The sequence below is a fragment of the Oncorhynchus gorbuscha genome, linkage group LG08 (assembly GCF_021184085.1).
Source record: "Oncorhynchus gorbuscha isolate QuinsamMale2020 ecotype Even-year linkage group LG08, OgorEven_v1.0, whole genome shotgun sequence".
In the NCBI taxonomy this organism is placed as follows: Eukaryota; Metazoa; Chordata; class Actinopteri; order Salmoniformes; family Salmonidae; genus Oncorhynchus; species Oncorhynchus gorbuscha.
Window position 1 is genome coordinate 45,266,320 of NC_060180.1, and position 9,643 is coordinate 45,275,962.

Genomic DNA, 9,643 nt, shown 5'->3' on the forward strand with positions numbered 1-9,643 from the left:
CCCTAGAAAGGCCAGAACCTAGGAAGAAACCTAGAGAGGAATCAGGCTATGAGGGGTGGCCAGTTCTTCAAATTTCTGCCCAGTTAGAGCTGCCCCGGTCAACTGTAAGTACTGTTATTGTGATGTGGAAATATCTAGTAGCAACAACAGCTCAGCAGTGAAGTGGTAGGCCACACAAGCTCACATAAAGGGACTGCCGAGTGCTGAAGTGCGTAAAAATCGTCTGACCTTGGTTGCAACACTCACTACCGTGTTCCAAACTGCCTCTGTAAGACTCTGGAGCAGTGGAAATGCATTTTCTGGAGTGATGAATCATGCTTCACCAACTCGCAGTCCCACGGACAAAACTGGTTCTGGCTTATGCCAGGAGAACGCTACCTGCCCCAATGCATAGTGCCAATTGTACAGTTTGATGGAGGAGGAATTATGGTCTGGTGCTGATTTTCATGGTTCAGGATAGACCCCTTAGTTCTAGTGAAGGGAAATCTTAAAGCTACAGTATACAATGATATTATAGACGATTCTGTGCTTCCAACTTAGTAACAGCAGCTTGGGGATGTCCCTATCCTGTTTCATCTAGGTCCATACATCTGTTGAGATCGGTGTGGAAGAACTTGACTGGCCTGCACAGAGCCCTGACCTCAACCCCATCGAACACCTTTGGGATGAATTGGAACGCCGACTGCGAGCCAGTCTTAATCGCCCAACATCAGTGTCCGACCTTACTAATGCTCTTGTGGCTGAATGAAAGCAAGTTCCCTCAGCAATGTTCCAAAAGCTAGTGGAAAGCCTTCCCAGAAGAGTGGAGGCTGTTAAAGCAGCAAAGGGGGAACCAACTCCATATTAATGCCCATGATTTTGGAATGAGCTGTTAGACAAGCAGGTGTCCACATACTTTTGGTCTTTGAGTGTACTAACCCACGCACAGTTACTGTAGTAAGGTGTGGCACTTACTGTCATCTGATGACAGATATAAGTAATTACAAATAATAGCACTCTGTTACACCCACCTTTCCTGAGGCTCTCTTCAGTGTGTGTGTGTATGTGTGTGCAGCACAAACAATAACAACCTTTATTTTGTGTGTCTGTGTGTGTCAGATGCATCCTGTTGTTCCCACTTATCATGACTGTTGATGACCCCTGAGTGCCGTGGCCAACTCCAGGGATGGGTAGCAGCGTTGAACACTTGTCCTGTCTCATCAGACTGGTCATCAAAGTCTGCCTGCCTACTTACCGTGAATTCCCAGTTCACTCCCTCATTTTGAAACAAAACATTATTTCAAGAATTCATGAAATTCATAGAAACGTATAGAGTCGAGCCAGGAATTTTCCTAGACAGGTCACATGTCTGAAAAAACTCCCGGATCTAACTAAACTATAAAATCAGTCCATTTCCTGATCCTGATCTGTCACTTCCTCTTCCCTGTTTCGTAGATCTACTACATCACTTCCTAACTCTAACTTATGTCACTCTAACTTATGTCTCCCTGTGTGTTCAGGTTCTGCTGCATCACCACTCGGTGGATGAGATCTCCTATATTGCCAAGGATACCCAGGCCTTCGACTACCACCGGGCCTTCGACTACGCCTCTGGGAAGGAGGGACACCACAGTTGGGATTGCAACACAAGTGTTTGTGAACTGCGTGTGTGTCGTCTGGAAGATGAAGGTGTGTGCTCCTCTTCCTTCACATCCCTCCCTCTCCCTAGCAGGCAGAGCCCCTGATCGTTGACTTGCATGACCTCTTCACACTCATCTGCGACATCAAGCAGTATGAGGAGCTGGAGAAGGCCAAGAAGGATATGCAGTGTCACACACAGACACACACACACACACAAACCCACATGAAAACCCCATTAAACATTTGGAGACATACGACTCAACAGATTGTATGCTTGTCTTGAGGTTGGTGATGTATATAGAACCTACAAGTTATCATTACTCATTGTGTATTTATTATTACTTTTATGACACGTTTTACTTTTCTATTTCTTTATCTTTGGGAAGGACCCGTAAGTTAGCATTTCACTGTTAGTCTAAACCTGTTGTTTAATAGTGAAATCAAAGGTTTTTATTTACATTTATCTCATTCAATTCCTTCACCAATCAGTTCAGAAAGAGCAAGCAAGATAGTTGTTTACATGCGTGATGGACAGATAGCCTATGGCGCAAGATGCGAAATTTTGCGAATGCTCACCCTGGGTGGGGGGACAGCAGGAGAGGATTGAGGAGGAGGCTTGAAGCTCTGGGCATCTTGTTAGGACATGCATTATCTGAATTAGGTCCACAGAATTATACCTAGGAGAAGCGGCTTCCTGCTGGTCTTGTTTGGTTAATAACCCACCTTGCTACTCCGGGCAGCCCACTCTCTCGCTCCTTTCTCACGCAGTGTGAGATTGTGTTCCTGCTCTGTTCCATTCCCCTAACACATACTCTGGGAGAGAGTCCTTTCCCCTGATTAGCTTCCCATTTCATTCCTTTGTAACTGTTCCGTTCCGTCGATTGAAGAACTTTGAATGTCCTTTTAGCTAACACGCTTGTGTGTGCAAAGTGGCAAATAAATTTAAAAAACACGTCTTACCTTTTTGTCGTTAATAAATCCAACATCAAACGTGATAACTAGGCCTATAGGATTCTTAACTAGCATTAAAAAAGTTAACCCATTCTTCTCTCGCTAATTCAAAATCTCTTTCCCCATCTTCTGAATCACACTTGTAATGTCAGTACAGTAGCCTATGATTCAGAGGGGGAGGGGCAGGTACAGTCAAAGATTTCCAGCTTGCAGGCAGACATTGGAATACGTTTCTGAGTGACAGAGTGAGGTCTTTGCATAGGCTCTTGGTTGCGTTTTTTTGCCTGGTACGTAAAATAAATTTATTAACAGGTTCCCAATGCCTTTGAAATAACGGTTCTGTTCAGGAACAGTATGAAACACCCTGCATACCACTGCTGGCTTGCTTCTGAAGCTAAGCAGGGTTGGTCCTGGTCAGCTCCTGGATAGGAGACCAGATGCTGCTGGAAGTGGTGTTGAAGGGCCAGTAGGAGGCACTCTTTCCTCTGGTCTAAAAAAATAATAATATCCCAATTCCCCAGGGCAGTAATTGGGGACACTGCCCTGTGTAAGGTGCCGTCTTTCGGGATGGGACGTTAAACAGGTGTCCTGACTCTCTGAGGTCATTAAAGATCCCATGGCACTTATCGTAAGAGTAGGGGTGTAAACCCTGGTGTCCTGGCTAAATTCCCAATCTGACCATCACGGTCACCTAATAATCCCCAGTTTACAATTGGCTCATTCCTTCTATTCCCCAGGTCGTTGCTGCAGATGAGAACGTGTTCTCAGTCAATTTACCTGGTAAAATAACAGATAAATGAATGGATCACTTTCGTTCCTGTTATTTAATGTTTTCGGTTCTGTTCACTGAACTGAATTCAACCCCTGGTCCTCAACAAGTTACTTGCATACAGCTGCACGCACAACATTACTTTTCATGTTTCTTGCGGTTGTGGCCACAGTGGTGCCTGCAGATTTCCACTCCCCACTGGTGGTAGTGCAAAAACAGATCTTTTCCACACCCACAACTAGTCGCAGCCAAGCAGAGCCACTTCCCCTGCAACACTGGTAGAATGCCCAAAAGCCTCCTGCTGCTCATGCTTGTAATGACATTGCTCCTTGCGCCCTTGCTCATTAATAGTGCGCAGGTGGAGTAGTCGAAGTAAAACCGTAACTAGCAAGATGGAGGCAAACACGAAACGGCGTATGCAAACCACAGGTATAATAAGAACTGGTGACTGCGTCCAAGATGTCCAACCGTTGTTTTAAAGTTTTTTTTTTAAGCACAGTTTTCATGAATTTTTACGAAATAGACAAGTTTGAATCTTTAGCTGTGGTAACTAGTGAGAACACATTTAATGTAGTCAACTGGCTGGGACTTCCAACTTCATTGGCTTATCCCTCCTGGTGACCCGGTTGGAGTCATGTCCAATCAGGTCATCAGGGCGAGGATCAGCCAACTGTGAAGAAGCACCATCGAGATAACGTCAATGGTGCTGCCCATGCCGTCACAGACGCTATAATGGCACAGATACAAAGATGAGACCCCCCCTAGGTTTCCATCCAATTAGCAGCAGATTTTCAAGCAAATATTCTAGAATTAAGAAAATATGTGCATTTTCCCATCAGTGGTATATTTCCACCGAATGGACTTGTTGCGGATAAAAAATCATTGTGTGATGAGGTTCTGCACACTAAATGTACTTTTTCACTTAAGTTTTGATATACCGAATACAAATCTAAAGTTCAATGTATCCAATGCATTTTCAACTCTACTGATAGTTTTGTTACAAAAACTGTTGCGATAAGTAGCAAATGTCACACTGGTTTGGTCTTTGTTGTTGAAAATATCTGTTATTTCCTGTTTTTGATGTTCAATACATATATGTTTCTGTATAGCATAAAATGACGAGTCATACAGTAGTTATTGTCTATTACAGTGAATTGTGGTACTTTATTCAGTAGGGGGCACCATTGTTCACGTGCAAACACTATTACTCTATTTCAAAACTTGCCAAATGAAATATGAAACCTAAAGACCGACTTCTCCCAATGTATCCATGGGAATAATTTTGCATCTGTCAATGCGGTTAAGAGGATGCAACTGTCACAGTAACAATGGCTGTACTGAATGTAAAGTTGATAGATTAGGGCAGCTGCTGTCAGCCAGCTGAAGAAAACAAACTTTGTTGGATAGCTACAGTGGCTAGAGAGTTGTTTCTGAGTTGGCAAGAGTAATGGGCTATAGCAGGTAGTAGTCAAGGGCCTTAGGGGAAGAAAATACCCTTTACGAAGCAGTTACAAGCATGACATTTGGTACAAACATTCCTCAGGTGATATGAAAACATCCCAGAAGGGGTTCCCATTTCAAAATTGAACAGGAAGTGAGTTTCTGCTACATTTTAAATGGCTGCCATAATAGACGGAATTTGACCATGGAAACTGTATTGCAACAGATAAAAAAGCATGCAATTTGGTACAAACATTCCTCAGATGATATGAAAACATCCTAGAAAGGGTGCTCATTTCAAAATTAACCAGAAAGCAGAATTCAAAATGGTCGCCAATGGAGATGTAATGAATCCATAGTCAAATAAATTTCAGCTTTTATTTCTTTCATCACATTCCCAGTGGGTCAGAAGTATACATATGCTCAATTAATATTTGGTAGCATTGCCTTTAAATTGTTTAACTTAGATCAAATGTTTTGGGTAGCCTTCCACAAGCTTCCCATAATAAGTTGGGTGAATTCTGGCCCATTCCTCCTGACAGAACTGGTGTAACTGAGTCAGATTTGTAGGCCTACTTGCTCGCACACACCTTTTCAGTTCTGCCCACACATTTGCTATAGGATTGAAGTCAGGGCTTTGTGATGGCCACTCGAATACCTTGACTTTGTTGTCCTTAACCTTTTACGACTAGCAATCCCGGATCCGGGAGCGTAATCATAGCCTCAAACGAATTAGCATAATGCATCGGACATAAATACCCCTAGAAACTTTTTCTATTCATGACAATCGCAAATGAAATACATTCAAACACAAGCTTTGCCTTTTGTTAACACTGTCATCTCAGATTTTCAAAATATGCATTACAGCCAACGCTAGACAAGCATTTGTGTAAGTTTATCATGGCATAATGCTATGCTAGGCTCTGCTGGCAGCAGGCAACATTCTCACGAAAATAAGAAAAGCAACCAAATTAAATCATTTACATTTGAAGAACTTCGGATGTTTTCACTCAGGAGACTCCCAGTTAGATAGCAAATGTTCCTTTTTTCCAAAAATATTATTTTTGTAGGCGAAATAGCTCCAGTTTGTTCATCATGCTTGGCTGAGAAATCGGCCGGAAAATGCTACCACTACAACGCCAAACTTATTTCCAAATTAGCTCCATAATATCAACAGAAACATAAGCCATTTTGCCACAACTTTGGAAGCATGCTTGGGGTCATTGTCCATTTGCAACCAAGCTTTAACTTCCTGACTGATGTCTTCAGATGTTGCTTCAATATATTGACATAATTGTCCTGCCTCATGATGCCATATATTTTGTGAAGTGCACCAGTACCTCCTGCAGCAAATCACCCCACAACATGATGCTGTCACCCCTGTGCTTCACGGTTGGGATGGTGTTCTTTGGCTTGCAAGCCTCCCCTTTTTTCCTCGAAACATAACGATGGTCATTATGGCCAAACAATTCTATTTTTGTTTCATCAGACCAGAGGACATTTCGCCAAAGTACGATCTTTGTCCCCATGTGCAGTTGAAAACTGTAGCCTGGCTTTTTTTACGGCTGTTTTGGAGCAGTGGCTTCCTCCTTGCCGAGCGGCCTTTCAGGTTATGTCGATATAGGACTCATTTTACTGTGGATATAGATACTTTTGTACTTGTTTTCTCCAGCATCTTCACAAGGTCCTTTGCTGTTGTTTGGAATTGATTTGCACTTTTCGCACCAAAGTACGTTCATCTCTAGGAGACAGAACGCGTCTCCTTCCTGAGCGGTATGATGGCTGTGTGGTCCCATGGTGTTTGTACATACTATTGTTTGTACAGATGAACGTGGTACCTTCAGGCGTTTGGGAATTGCTCCCAAGGATGAACCAGACTTGTGCCGACAAGACAACACAGGAGTGGCTTCGGAACAAGTCTCTGAACGTCCTTGAGTAGCCCAGCCAGAGCCTGGACTTGAACCCGATCGAACATCTCTAGAGAGACCTGAAAAATCTGTACTACTATGCTCCCCATCCAACCTGAGAATTGAATCAATTTTAGAATAATGCTGAATAATGTAACAAAATGTGGAAAAACACCAATTTAAACATATTAAAGTATGATATGGGAGAACGGCTGAGAATGGTTGAGTTGATGAGCAAGGAGAAGTGAACGATGCATAATTGTGTAATCTGTGAATGGTCAATGAAAAACAGGGGGGGGGGGGCGGCGTTCTATTGTATTGATCTATTTGAATTATAATCTCAATATTGTATATCGGTCCACTGAATCCAAGCAGTCTTATCAGTTGACTCTGGCCTACTTGGAGTGCACATTGAGTGTGCGTAATTTACATTGGCAAGAAGACAAAGACAAATGGATGCACATGCTGTATTAGCGTTGCTACAAAATCTGAATGAAAATTATTCCGATGGTGGGGTACACATTAATCTTGACATCTCTGATAACTATTCTTTTGATTCTGAGCCTGAGCCTGAGCCTGAGCCTGAGCCTGAGCCTGAGCCTACACTTCAAAGGCCTAAGAGCAAAAATGGCAGTGCTCACTGAGCAGGGGCGCAGTGAGACAGGAGAGTGGAAGGGATGGCATTGTTTGAATAATCAAGCCGGTGACAATGCTATGGGCAGATTATCATCACAGAATGTATCCCTGAGAGAGCAGGCCCTACATATCAAGCAAAAAAACAACATCAGCAACGCACTCATCAACTTTCGTTGTTAATGTGACATCCGACACGCGTCTTGCTGACGGTGCGTCTGCGTGGTTGGGGTATTTTATTTTGTCGCTGTATAAGAAGCTGTTATCACGTTCCAACACATATGTGTTCTGTTTCATAGTTATACCAAAGGCACTCCACGAATAAAATTGATTGAATTTGTTTTATTTTATGTTTACTTTTTACTTAGCCTGTAGTAACATAAACTAATGAAAATGCTATTGTGTTATTTGAAATAAAATTGAAAAAAATCGTATTCTAATGTTACATAAGACCTTAAGAAACACAAACAAAATATTATTTTTGCGATAGCATATATGAAATGTATTTATTACACTGTTAGAACATGGCATTTTTAACCTTTTAACCCTTTAACATTTGTTGGGGTGATTCATGTAGTAGTTCATTTAACATTTACATTTAAGTCATTTAGCAGACGCTCTTATCCAGAGCGACTTACAAATTGGTGCATTCACCTTATGACATCCAGTGGAACAACCACTTTACAATAGTGCATCTAAATATTTTAAGGGGGGTGAGAAGGATTACTTTATCCTATCCTAGGTATTCCTTAAAGAGGTGGGGTTTCAGGTGTCTCCGGAAGGTGGTGATTGACTCCGCTGTCCTGGCGTCGTGAGGGAGTTTGTTCCACCATTGGGGAGCCAGAGCAGCGAACAGTTTTGACTGAGCTGAGCGGGAACTGTACTTCCTCAGTGGTAGGGAGGCGAGCAGGCCAGAGGTGGATGAACGCAGTGCCCTTATTTGGGTGTAGGGCCTGATCAGAGCCTGGAGGTACTGAGGTGCCGTTCCCCTCACAGCTCCGTAGGCAAGCACCATGGTCTTGTAGCGGATGCGAGCTTCAACTGGAAGCCAGTGGAGAGAGCGGAGGAGCGGGGTGACGTGAGAGAACTTGGGAAGGTTGAACACTAGACGGGCTGCGGCGTTCTGGATGAGTTGTAGGGGTTTAATGGCACAGGCAGGGAGCCCAGCCAACAGCGAGTTGCAGTAATCCAGACGGGAGATGACAAGTGCCTGGATTAGGACCTGCGCCGCTTCCTGTGTGAGGCAGGGTCGTACTCTGCGGATGTTGTAGAGCATGAACCTACAGGAACGGGCCACCGCCTTGATATTAGTTGAGAACGACAGTTTGTTGTCCAGGATCACGCCAAGGTTCTTAGCGCTCTGGGAGGAGGACACAATGGAGTTGTCAACCGTGATGGCGAGATCATGGAACGGGCAGTCCTTCCCCGGTTGGAAGAGCAGCTCCGTCTTGCCGAAGTTCAGCTTGAGGTGGTGATCCGTCATCCACACTGATATGTCTGCCAGACATGCAGAGATGCGATTCGCCACCTGGTCATCAGAAGGGGGAAAGGAGAAGATTAATTGTGTGTCGTCTGCATAGCAATGATAGGAGAGACCATGTGAGGTTATGACAGAGCCAAGTGACTTGGTGTATAGCGAGAATAGGAGAGGGCCTAGAACAGAGCCCTGGGGGACACCAGTGGTGAGAGCGCGTGGTGAGGAGACAGATTCTCGCCACGCCACCTGGTAGGAGCGACCTGTCAGGTAGGACGCAATCCAAGCGTGGGCCGCGCCGGAGATGCCCAACTCGGAGAGGGTGGAGAGGAGGATCTGATGGTTCACAGTATCGAAGGCAGCCGATAGGTCTAGAAGGATGAGAGCAGAGGAGAGAGAGTTAGCTTTAGCGGTGCGGAGCGCCTCCGTGATACAGAGAAGAGCAGTCTCAGTTGAATGACTAGTCTTGAAACCTGACTGATTTGGATCAAGAAGGTCATTCTGAGAGAGATAGCGGGAGAGCTGACCAAGGACGGCACGTTCAAGAGTTTTGGAGAGAAAAGAAAGAAGGGATACTGGTCTGTAGTTGTTGACATCGGAGGGATCGAGTGTAGGTTTTTTCAGAAGGGGTGCAACTCTCGCTCTCTTGAAGACGGAAGGGACGTAGCCAGCGGTCAGGGATGTTCAACACACAACTTGAGTGGTTAGCCTACAGGTTGATTTCTGGTGTTTCCAGGACATTTCTGCCACTTTAGGCTGGTCGCTTATGAAATATCATGGAATATCGTAGAAGGCTGGTTCACTACTCACAAATACACAATAGTTTTTACTATATATGGAAACAAAAAT